Here is a 13,540-nt window from a genome sequence, read left to right on the forward strand (position 1 = left end):
TGGAACTCAAAGATCACGGATGACATGTGGTGGGGTAGGGTCCAGAGATCATGAACGTGCCACATACCACCTCGGGGAGTGGAGCTCAAAGACCAACAACGGCGAGTGCAGGTGGAGGGCTCCATCGATGTGATGCGATGTCTACCATGGCGACGGAAAGGGCCAAGACGCTGCGGAGGACAGTAAGGAGAGGCTACGTGCCCGAAACAAGGTTTGCCCGCTGTGGCCGACGATGTGGACGAACGAGAGACAACGATCTTGTGGTATCTACCTAGAGCTAGGGTTTCTGCCTCGGGGATCTTGTAGCCGAGGTGAGGTGGATGACAAGGGAGAAGGAGTATGAGGGGGGCGAATGGAGGAGGAAGATAAATCAGAGGAGGAGAGGATGCACGAGGATTTGGAGGATGCGTTGGAAGAGAGAAGAGGCACATGATGCCTTCAGATCGGTCACCAATGGAGGCAAAGGAAGAAGTTCGAGTTTTTCACGTGCTGTTTTTTTGCTTGTAACTCTCCATCCACTTATCGAAATTGAGCAAATGATACACAGATGAAAAATTGTTGTAAACACACAACTTTTCCATGTTGATCTTTTTTTCATACTCCCAACGGTTTAAAGGATTTTCATGTGATATCCATTGAATGTAGTAGTTGAACTTCGCGTTGTTTCTATGTTGAACTTCCGTCATGTATTTTCATTTGTGATTTCTCACCCATTCGTCGGCGTTACACAAATGATATTCCTTTTGTACAAACCTCTCTCACAATTTTTTTTTTAATTTTCTCCGACCGACGACTTAAATTTATAGCAACAAAAAAATTGGACCTTATTTTTTGTTATTTTTTCTCATATTAAACACACTATGTAGTAAGTGAACTTTCTCCTTTTTTATAATTTGAATTTTTGATTTTCTTTTTTGAAATCGAATTGCTCCTAAATAATAACTGAACTTCTTTGTGGATTGAGAGAATTATTTTAAAATGCAAAAACAATTCTTTTTTGTGTTTTTTGAACATGGCAATACAAGGTGGACCTCTCTCGCAAGATTTTTTTAACTTCCCCTCGCAGATCACTTGAACTTCTTGCAACAACCATTTTAGGCTTTTAATTTTTCATTTTCTTATTCTCATCTGAAACGCATTATGTGTAGTAGTTGAACTGCTTGCCGCTTTCACATTAAACTTTGGTCACGTATTTTTGTTCGTAATTCCTCACCCGTTCCTCGGAGTTGCACAAACGATGTACCATTAAAAACTTGTTTACAAGACGCAAGTTTTTCTAATATGGTTAAACTTTTCTTTTCGAACAACATACACCAATTTGTTTTTACCTTTTATACTGGAATAGAACATTGAGAGAATTATTTGAACACGACATCTTTTTGTGTGGTCTTAACATGAAATACAAGATGAACCTTGATGGGGATATGTACCTAGGGTAGGGTCACAGGCCTGACCAAAAGGTCCTATCCAAGGGTACCTCATTATTAGTCCAAGGGTTACACAGAAGATTCCAACTGGATGGTCATGGCACCTAAAAAGTCACTCGGTACACAAACACTCGGAATATATTCCCATCCACTCAGCAGCCTACATCCACTCGGTATGGTATCAGTCGACATAGAAGACCAGAAGTCATCCCCACGAAGGCCAACAGACATACATTCAGCCAATGGCCATTAATAGCATTTATTACTTGCATACGTTATCAGTAACATATATCTTTAAACCATATTGATCGAGCCCTTAGATGTTGAGGCCTTGATGAGGGGTAGCGCACTCTATATAAGCCACCCCTCCCCTCTGACACAAGGGTTCGCACCCCCCTGTAATACACAATCCACTCTGCAAGAGCTCCCGAGCACTGAGAAGTAGGGCTACTACCTCTAAGAGAGGGGTCGGAACTCATACATCGTGTGTACAATCTTGTCGTAGCTAGGACTCTGCCATCTCCATTCGTACCCTACACCTCCACTGTCAGGTTCATTCCCACGACAGTTGGTGCCCATCGTGGGGCAGGTGTCTAAGCGACTTCCGGCAAGTTTGCGATTTTCACTCTTCATCATGTCTTCCGGCTACGATTCCTTCATGGGTGGTGAGATCCATTTCATCACCCTCATCTTCGCCGCCGATGACTCGACATGGCTTCAGGAAGCGCCACTCGACATCGAGGCGCTCCCAGTCCATGGAGGGACGCACTTCCGTCCAGACTCCTTCGGTATACTCCTTCGGCAGCCGTCGACTCCGATGTCGGTTGTTCACTCCGCTGTTCGTCGTCGCAAGCGATCCGGTCGTTTACGACTCTAGCGTTGGGTGGAACACGCAGTGGCTTGCCAGGTGTCACCTCCATCGACTCCTCAAGTCGCGACCATCGAGCCTGCTGTGCCCCTTCGAGGCCCGATCCAGTCAGCATCAGATCGATCTGATGTTCCGTCCGAGTGCGAGAGCTGCAATCCAGGAGCAGAGGTCTTCATGGCAGGCTCCGCGGAGAGCCCACCAGGGTTCGGTCGCGGCGAGCATGAGGCTGGCGAACCGTCGACTGGATGTGGTCGTCGTCGTCCCCCAACTTCCAAACGGCGTCAGCGACAACTCTTCTCAAGTGGTCAACAAGACAAGGTTGAGGTATATCGTACTCCGGTACTTAATGTCGCAGCAGCAGCTAAGATAGAAGATTCAATTCAGCCGTCAGATTCAGAGGCGGGTAGAGGCTTAGAGCAGATTCATGCTTTGCTTCAACCAGCACAGCAACAGAACTCAACTGTATCTCAATCGCTCAATAGATTACACAGTAATTCACTAAGAGCAGATATAGTCCGTTCAGTTTACAATCCAGGTTCACCCCAGCATCGCAAAGAAGGCGGTAATCGAGAGTATCAACACAGAGTCCAGGGTCAGGACCAGTTTCCCCCTCGTCATCACCGCGATGACCATCGTCGAGTGCATTCTCCACCACGGAGCGGCTCGTATCTGTCCCGGCACTACGATGACCGGCGGCCGTTCGATCACGAGCAGAATCCAGGATTCGACGTGAGAGATGTACTCGTGCAGAGAAGGATTGACAGAGGCGGAGCCTACAGAGATGGTCTCTACAGAGATCATCCGAGTGGAAGTGGTACTGTAGTTTCTGGTCCCGAGTGTTTCAGCAAGGCAATCCGCTCTGCCAATATTCCCCCCAACTTCAGGTTGGCGGCTGGAGTCAGCAAGTTCACAGGAGAGTCCAAGCCCGAAACGTGACTCGATGACTATCGAGTTGCAGTACAGATTGGCCGCGGCAACGACAACATTGCGATGAAGCACTTGCCCGTGATGCTGGATGGTTCGGCCCGTGCATGGCTGAATCAGCTGGCACTCTCAAGCATATACTGTTGGGCAGATTTGGCCCGAGTGTTCATCAATACCTTCGAGGGCACTTGCAAGCGCCCTCTCGGCCTTTCTAAGTTATAACATTGCGCATAGAAGCCGAGTGAGTCCTTGCGCGATTAAATCCAGCGCTGGACCACTCTCCACCATACAGTAGAGAATGTTACCGAGCACCAAGCAGTCTGCGCCTTCAAAGCAGGCGTCAGGTACCGAGAGTTATATGTGAAGTTTGGTCGATCAGGCGACATGTTGATGTCTACTACGCAACCTTCTCCTTGTAGACATTGTTGGGCCTCCAAGTGCAGAGGTTTGTAGGACAGTAGCAATTTTCCCTCAAGTGGGTGACCTAAGGTTTATCAATCCGCGGGAGGCGTAGGATGAAGATGGTCTCTCTCAAGCAACCCTGCAACCAAATAACAAAGAGTCTCTTGTGTCCCCAACAAACCCAATACAATGGTAAGTTGTATAGGTGCACTAGTTCGGCGAAGAGATGGTGAAACAAGTGCAATATGGATGGTAGGTATGTTGGAAATATGCCCTAGAGGCAATAATAAATTAGTTATTATTATATTTCCTTGTTCATAATAATCGTTTATTGTCCATGCTAGAATTGTATTGATTGGAAACTGAAATACAAGTGTGGATACATAGACAACACACTGTCCCTAGTGAGCCTCTAGTTGACTAGTTCGTTGATCAAAGATGGTCAAGCTTTCCTGGCCATAGGCAAGTGTTGTCACTTGATAACGGGATCACATCATTAGGAGAATCATGTGATGGACAAGACCCAAACTATATACGTAGCATATTGATCGTGTCATTTTATTGCTATTGTTTTCTACGTGTCATGTATTTATTCCTATGACCATGAGATCATATAACTCACTGGCACCGGAGGAATACCTTATGTGTATCAAACGTCGCAACGTAACTGGGTGACTATAAAGGTGCTCTACGGGTATCTCCGAAGGTGTCCGTTGAGTTAGTATGGATCAAGACTGGGATTTGTCACTCCGTGTGACGGAGAGGTATCTCGGGGCCCACTCGGTAATACAACATCACACACAAGCCTTGCAAGCAATGTGACTAAGTGTGAGTCACGGGATCTTGTATTACGGAACGAGTAAAGAGACTTTTCGGTAACGAGATTGAAATAGGTATGCGGATACCGATGATCAAATCTCGGGCAAGTAACATACCGAAGGACAAAGGGAATGACATACGGGATTGCCTGAATCCTTGACACTGAGGTTCAACCGATAAGATCTTCGGAGAATATGTAGGATCTAATATGGGCATCCAGGTCCCGCTATTGGATATTGACCGAGGAGTACCTCGGGGCATGTCTACATAGTTCTCGAACCCGCAGGGTCTGCACACTTAAGGTTCGGCGATGTTTTAGTATAGTTGAGTTATATGTGTGGTTACCGAATGTTGTTCGGAGTCTCGGATGAGATCACGGAGATCACGAGAGTTTCCGGAATGGTCCGGAGACGAAGATTGATATATAGGATGACTTCATTTGGTTACCGAAAGGTTTTCGGGCATTACCGGAAAAGTTTCGGGCTCATCGGTAGTGTACCGGGAGTGCCGGGAGGGGTGTCGGGGACCATCGGGAGGGGTATCACGCCCCAAGGGGTCTCATGGGCTATGGGAAGAGATAAACCAGCCCCTAGTGGGCTGGAATAATTTCCCACTAAGGCCATAAGGTTTGAGAAGGAAAAAACACAAGGTGGAAAGAGTTTCCAAGTGGGAAGGTGGAATCCTACTCCAAGTAGGATTGGAGTAGGACTCCTACACCTCCAATTTCGGCCAAACCTTTAGGTTTTGAGGCTGCCTCCTCCCCTCCCTCCCTCCTATATATAGTGGGGTTTTAGGGCTGATTTGAGACAACTTCTGCCACGGCAGTGTGACAGCCCGATGCCGACGTTCCAGAAGATTCCCCTGTTATTTCCGTTTTCGTCATGTGATTTATTTTATTTGTCGCATCATCATCGCATCATGCGCATCATCTGCATTGCATCGGCATCTCCGTTGCCGCCAATTTTAAAAACTTGCATTCGTTAGTAGTTGCCGGTTCTCGTCGTTGTCCGTTCTGAGCCGACCGCACACGCACGCGCCCGCGGCACCGTCGATACCCTGTTTTTAAAGTGAGTTTAAAACTTTATCTGATCGAGGTGAAACTTGGCACACGGTCGCGTTTAGTTATAGCTAGGCCGCCTGTCGAATTTCGTCGCGATCGGAGTTCGTCTGGTACCCGAACGGTCGACCGTAGCAGCACCGTATTCGGGCTACCGTCGGACGTCTGTCGGTGTTTTAAAATTCATGTCGCGCCACCCGTTCTCCCTCTCGTCTCCGGATATTCCCTCCACCCACATGGCCGCCTACCCATATCCGCGTTCGGAATCGTCCGAATCCGACCCCGCGGTTGGATCCGGAACGCGATTCCGGTTAACCGAGCCCCCCCCCCCGTTCGTCTATATATAGACCCCATGCCTTAATTAGAGAGCCATTCCCTCCTCTACCTCGAAATCCGTGCAAACCTAACCCTAACCCACTCTCTCTCCCCGCAGCCTCTCTCTCCCCCAGCCGCCGTGGGCCCGCCGAGCCTAGATCGGGCCCGGGCAGGCCCATCCGCCGCCGCCGCCTGACCGAGCAGCGCCGCCTTGCCCGAGGAGCCGAGCTCCTGCCCCGATCCGGCGCGCCGCCGCCAACCATCGCCTCCAGGCCCATTCGCCGCCGCCTGCTCCCTCCCGCCGGCTCACCTCCGCCTGCTGCCAGCACCGAGCCGTCGGCGCCCTGGATCCCGTCGCGGAGCAGCAGCTGCAGCGAGCCGTAGCGCCTTGTCCGCATTGCCGGCCACCCCGGAGCCTCCCACGTCGGATCTGGCCAGTCATCCCCGGATCCAGCCGCCCTCGCTCCGTCCCGGTCCTCCCCTGTTGCGCCTCGCCGGAGGTCGCCGGGTCCGCCGTCTCCACGCCGCCGCCGTCGCTCCTCCTGCGCGAGGAGGACGACGCCAGCGAGCGCCTGCTTGCCCCTCGCCCCGTGGGCCGGCCTGGCCAGGCGGCCCACCAGCGCAGCGCCTGGGCCCTGATCGCCTCGGTCTGTCCCTGCCTCCTCGCGGCCCAGCAGCCGCCTCCCCTCTCCTGCGGCCCAGGCACCCGCCGGCCCAGCTCCTCCTCCCCACCGAGTAGGCCGAGAGGCCCCAAGGTGAGGCTATCCCCCGCCCATGCACTGTTTTGCTAAGTTACGCCCTTGGTTTCGGCCCGAAGCTAATTAGGATTTTTCGGAATTTAACAAAATTCCAGAAAAAGACTAGATTTTCAAACGCTTGTATCTTTTAATCCGTATGTCAGATCGCGGTGATTTTTATATGCTTTTCGTGTAGTTTCTCGAGTAGAACCCGTTTATAAAACTTGCATAATTATTTGAGCTAGTTTAACGCGCCAAATGCCTAGTTTTACGTGCTGTCCCGTTAGGTTTGTTGCCCGTAGTTATTTCCACGCATGTTTGATTTACTCGGATGCCATGATAGAAATGCTCGTGTTTTAGGGATCATTTTTGCATGTATTTTAGAGCGGTCATTGGTATTTTTGCGTGTAGGATTTGTCGATAGTTTATTTTCCCGTATGTCGGTTGTTTCTCTCGCATTAATGTGTGGCATTATTTTTGTGTTGCAAACCCCACATATTTATATGTTTCCGGGGTAGAAAAATCCCATGGATTTTTCTGTGCAATTAGTTTTAGCTTTCGAGTAAGTTAGTTCGCGAGATATTTTGCTATGTTGCCCTTTTGATTAATTCGTAGGATTTATTCCGTGCCTCGTTTGAATTAGTTGTCAACTAGTGAGTTGATCTTGGATGTTTTGTTTAGCCCCTGGTATTTTTGGTTGCGATAGAAATGCATGTTTAGGTGTGTTTTGCTTGCTCGCAAGTTGCTAGAAATAGTGCTGTTTTAGACGAGCTGAAATATTTCTAAGTCTGGCGTCTGTTATATTTTGTTGTTGTCTTGTCTTGCTTGCATCTTTAGATCTGTAGCTCTTTTGAGGTTGATCCAATGGAGTTAGTTGTACCCCTTGTGTTTCTCTAGCAGGCTGAGAAGTTTCATGCCATTTGGAGTCCTATAGCTATAGGTTTTGCTGCTGTCAATATTGCTTCAGATCGAAAACTGCACTTTCATGAGGTGTAATTTTCACCAAGTCTGAAATAGTGTGTGAGATGCCCTTTTGTGTCTTCTTTTCCTAGTGCTCCTTGCTGCCATGCTAGTTGTTGTTAGATGTTTGTAGTAGTGCTTCTTGCCCTCTTTAATGCCATGCCTTGTTTGAGTCTATCGGAGTAGTGTAGCTCATAGTTGTGGGGCGTAGAAAATGCTATGTGGCTGATTTTGGCAGATTGTAGTGTTTTCTTGTTTTGCTCGTAGTTTTCGAACCGTAGCTCCGTTTTGATCGTGTCCTACATGAAACTTGCTTAGAATCTTGTGTAGTTTCATTTTATCTTGCTGGTTGTTTGTTTTGATGTGCTCGTAGACGTCGTCGCACACATTTTGCATCCATGCCATCATATCTTGCGGTGCTCGTAACTTTTGATCCGTAGCTCCGTTCGAGATGTTCTTTATGTGTAGATTGCTTTCCATGACGCGTAGAATCACGTGAACCTATTTGTTTTACTGTTTAACAACTAATTAAATGCATTAGTTCAGATCTGGACAGAATTGTAAATTAACGTGTGAGGTCGTTTCGGAGGTGCTATGTGTCATTTCCGACCTCATTTAAAATGCCTAGATAGGTAGATTAATTTCCGCTTCACCTCTTGCATGTTTGACAACATTAATATTGTCGTGTTAATAAACGGGAGTGAACCAAACAATTAAACGTGGAGTTTCCGTTGCATATTGAACTTCACTTAATGTGTAGTGTTGGATTGTGTGAATTGGCATGCCGTGACTTGCATTTATTCAGTAGCTCATGCATCATATGTGTTGTGCATCGTGTGGTGAATATCGTGTGTTGATTCTTGTTTCCGGTTTGCTTCGTCTCGATAGAGTTCCGCATCGTGCCGAATTGTGAGGACCTGTTTGACTACGTCGGTTTGTCTGCTTCACGGAGGCATTCTTCTTCCAAGCGGGATCTCAGGCAAGATGATCATTTCCCCAGATACCATTACTACCATTTCCATGCTAGTATTACCGCTTCTATCGATTATGTCTCGTTGCCTACCACATGTTAAATATCAGCCTCTCACCAATGCCATGAAACCTTCAACCTGTTCAACCTAGCAAACCACTGATTGGCTATGTTACTGCTTGCTTAACCCTGTTGATAGCGTTGCTAGTTGCAGGTGCAGTTGCTTCCATGTGATTACATGGGTTCCTTGTTATATCACCATATTAAATGCTATTTAATTTAATGCACCTATATACTTGGTAAAAGGTGGAAGGCTCGGCCTTTCTAGCCTGGTGTTTTGTTCCACCTTTGCCCCCTTAGTTTCGGCTACCGGTGTTATGTTCCATAATTGAGCGCTCCTAACACGATCGGGGTTGTTATGGGGACCCCCTTGATAATTCGTTTTAGATTAAAGCTGGTCTGGCAAGGCCCAACTTTGGTTCTACATTTGCCCAACATAATAATTTTGTTAACACTGAAATGCATAGGGCGTCATGAACCCGAGGAGTAATTTTACATAAACAGGGGGGCCAGTGCTGATGGTGTTGGTCCCAAACGGTCTGCCTGCGGGGCCACCGCGAGGAAACTCGAGGTTTGGCACCCGTAGCTAGTTCCATCCGTCGTGTCCTGAGAACGAGATACGCGGCTCCTATCGGGATCGTCGACACGCCGGGCGGCCTTGCTGGATTAGTTTTACCTTTGACGAGGTATCTTGTGCATCGGGATTCCGGTGATGCTTTGGGTAATCTCAGAGTTGAGGTTTTCCGCTAGGGAATCCGACGAGATCGCGAGCTTCGTGATTGAGGATTTCTATGCGGCTTGTGGTAATTTGTGATGGACTAGTTGGAGCACCCCTGCAGGGTTAAATCTTTCGGAAAGCCGTGCCCGCGGTTATGTGGCAACATGGAAACTTTGTTTAACACTGGTTCTTGATAACTTGAAGTTAACTTAATTAAAACTTGCCAACTGTGTGCGTAACCGTGACTGTCTCTTTCGTGAGTTCCTTCTCCGATCGAGGACACGGTGGGGTTATGTCTGACGTAGGTAGGTGTTCAGGATCATTCATTTGATCATCAGTAGTTCACGTCCATTAGGCGTAGATCTTCCCCCTCTTATTTCTTGTACTCGTAAGTTAGCCACCAAATATATGCTTAGCCGCTGCTGCAACCTCACCACTTAACCATACCTCACCCATTAAGCTTTGCTAGTCTTGATACCTTTGGAAATGAGATTGCTGAGTCCCCTGTGGCTCACAGATTACTACAACACCAGTTGCAGGTACAGGTAAAGGTTACTTGACGCGAGCGCGTTGATTGTTCATTTGGAGTTGCTTCTACTTCTTCTTCTTCATCATCGATCTAGGATGGGTTCCAGGCCTGCAGCCTGGGATAGCAAGGATGGACGTCGTTCTTCTTTTGTCGTTTGTTTCCGTCCGTAGCCGGACCCTGCTCTTACTCTTGATGATTATGTAATGTACTGATGTGACTCTGATGTAGCATGTGGTGAGTGTAAGCCAACTCTTTATATATCTCTTCTTTTCAGTACATGTACTTGTAACGATATCCATTCTTGCGACACGACGAGATGCGCTTCTATCCCTGACAAGGCCCTCATGCCAAATTGAGGATAGGGTCGCATCTTGGGCGTGACAGGCAGCCCGACCACAAACACCATGGTCTTTCCTATAGATCGTATTTCTGCGGAGCTCGGGCGGAGCCCTGCAGGAGTAGATCCTTCACCACCACCTGAGCGCCGTCACGCTGCCGGAGAACTCATCTACTTCTCCGTCTTGCTTGCTTGATCAAGAAGGCCGAGATCATCGTCGAGCTGTACGTGTGCTGAACGCGGAGGTGTTTTCCGTTCGGCACTAGATCGGAGCGGATTGTGGGACGGTTCGTGGGACGGTTCGCGGGGTGGATCGAGGGACGTGAGCACGTTCCACTACATCAACCGTGTTTCTTAACGCTTCCTGCTGTGCGATCTAGAAGGGTACGTAGATCCAAATCTCCTCTCGTAGATGGACATCACCATGATAGGTCTTTGTGCGCGTAGGAATTTTTTTGTTTCCCATGCAACGTTCCCCAACAAGATATAGGTTTTTGTAATATGAAATTACAAAAACAGCAAGGTAACTAGTAACAAAAGTGAGCACGAACGGTATTGCAATGCGTGGAAACAAGGCCTAGGGTTCATACTTTCACTAGTGAAGTTCTCTCAACAAAGATAACATAATTGGATCATATAACTAGCCCTCAACATGCAACAAAGAGTCACTCCAAAGTCACTAATAGCGGAGAACAAACGAAGAGATTATTGTCGGGTACGAAACCACCATAAAGTTATTCTTTCTGATCGATCTATTCAAGAGTTCATACTAGAATAACACCTTAAGATACATATCAACCAAGACCCTAATGTCACCTAGATACTCCATTTTCACCTCAAGTATCCGTGGGCATGATTATACGGTATGCATCACACAATCTCAGAATCATCTATTCAACCAACACATAGGACTTCAAAGAGTGCCCCAAAGTTTCTACCGGAGAGTCAAAACGTGTGCCAACCCCTATGCATAGGTTCCCAATGTCACGAACCCGCAAGTTGATCACCAAAACATACATCGAGTACTCACATGAATCCACGTGTGCCAACCCATATGCATAGGTTCCCAATTGTCACAAACCCGCAAGTTGATCACAGCAGATAGACACATGCAAGACATACATCAAGTGTTCTCAAAGACTCAATCCGATAAGATAACTCCAAAGGGGAAAATCAATTCATTACAAGAAGGGAGAGGGGGAAGAACATCATAAGATCCACTATACTAGCAAAGCCCACGGTACATCGAGATCAAGACATCTCAAGAACACGAGAGAGAGAGAGATCAAACACATAGCTACTGGTACATACCCTCAGCCCCGAGGGAGAACTACTCCCTCCTCGTCATGGAGATCTCCGGGATGATGAAGATGGCCACTGGAGATGGATTCCCCCTCCGGCAGGGTGCCGGAACGGGCTCCAGATTGGTTTTTGGTGGCTACAGAGGCTTGCGGCGGCGGAACTCCCGATCTAGGTTTCTTTCTAGGGGTTTCTATATTTATAGGAATTTATGGCGGTGGAATTGCGTCAGTTGGGCCCACGAGGAGGTCACAAGCTCGCACGGTGCGACCTGGGGGGTAGGCCGCGCCCCATGGGCTTGTGACTCCCTCGTGGCACTTCTGGCCTTCTTCTAAAGCTTCGGGGGTCTCTTTTGGTCCAAAAAAATCATCGTAAAGTTTCATTCCATTTGGACTCCATCTGAAAAAGGGTCAAAAACACGAAAAAAACAGAAATTGACACTTGGCACTGAGTTAATAGGTTAGTCCCAAAAAAGATATAAAATAGCATATTCATGCATATAAAACATCCAAAGTTGACAAGATAATAGCATGGAACCATAAAAAATTATAGATACGTTGGAGACGTATCAAGCATCCCCAAGCTTAACTCCTGCTCGTCCTCGAGTAGGGAAGTGATAAAGAATGAATTTTTGATGTTGCATGCTACCTAGCATAGTTGTCCTTTGTAACTTCTCTCACGTGACATGAATGTTCAGATACGAAAGATTCAAAGCAATAGTTTGCTATTGACATGAAAACAATAATACTTCAAGCAAACTAGCAAGTTAATCATAAACTTTTGAAATAACAAGGCCAAAGAAAGTTATCCCTACAAAATCATATAGTCTGGCTATGCTCCATCATCCCCACACAACTAATTTAAATCATGCACAACCCCGGAATTGGCCAAGTAATTGTTTTCGCACTCTTACTTTCTCAAACTTTTTATAACTATCACGCAATACATGAGCGCGAGCCATGGATATAGCACTATAGGTGGAATAGAGTATGGTGGTGGTTGTGAGACAAAAAGGAGGAGATGGTCACACTGACTCGGCATATCAATAGGCTATGGAGATGCCCATTAATAGATATCAATGTGAATGAGTAGGGATTGCCATACAAAGGATGCACTAGAGCTATAAGTATGTGAAAGCTCAAATGGAAAACTAGTGGGTGTGCATCCAACTTGCTTGCTCACGAAGACCTAGGGCAATTTTGAGGAAGCCCATCATTGGAATATACAAGCCAAGTTATAAAATGAAGATTCCCACTAGCATATGGTAGTGACAAAGTAAGAAGCTCTCAATCATGAAGAACATGGTGCTAACATGAAGCACAAGTGTGGAAAAAGATAGTAGCATTGTCCCTTCTCTCTTTTTCTCTCTTTTTTTCATTTGGGCTCTTAGGCCTCTTTTTTTCTTTTCTTTTCTCTTTTTTTTGGACTCTTTAGCCTTTTTTTTATTTCCTCACATGGGACAATGCTCTAATAATGATGGTCATCACACTTTTATTTACTCACAGCTCAAAATGATGATGACTCTATAGGAAATGCCTCCGGCAGTGTACCGGGATGTGCAACGATCTAGCATGGCATATGACGTTGAAACATCTCGCTAGCTATCTTACGATCATGCAATGGCAATATGAGAGTGACGGCACAAGTCATGAGACGGAACGGTGGGAGTTGCATGGCAATATATCTCGGAATGGCTATGAAAATGCCATAGTAGGTAGATATGGTGGCTGTTTTGAGGAAGGAATTTGGTGGGTTTGTGCACCGGCGAGAATTGCGCGGCACTAGAGAGGCTAGCAATGGTGGAAGGTGAAAGTGCATCTATACCATGGGCTCACATTAGTCATGAAGAACTCACATACTTATTGCGAAAGTTTTTATTAGTAATCGAAACAAAGTGCTAAACGTATACTCCGAGGGGAAGGGTTGGTAGGTGTAAACCATCGCGCGATCCTGACATCAACACAAAGGATGACAATCAATAGATCAATTATGCTCGGACTTCCTAAAATAGCGGTTCACCATACGTGCATGCTACGGGAATCACTAACTCCAACACAAATATCTCTAGATTCACAACACCCTACTAACATAACTCTCAATATTACCGAATTCACGTCT

The sequence above is a fragment of the Hordeum vulgare genome, chromosome 5H, assembly GCF_904849725.1.
Source record: "Hordeum vulgare subsp. vulgare chromosome 5H, MorexV3_pseudomolecules_assembly, whole genome shotgun sequence".
In the NCBI taxonomy this organism is placed as follows: domain Eukaryota; kingdom Viridiplantae; phylum Streptophyta; class Magnoliopsida; order Poales; family Poaceae; genus Hordeum; species Hordeum vulgare.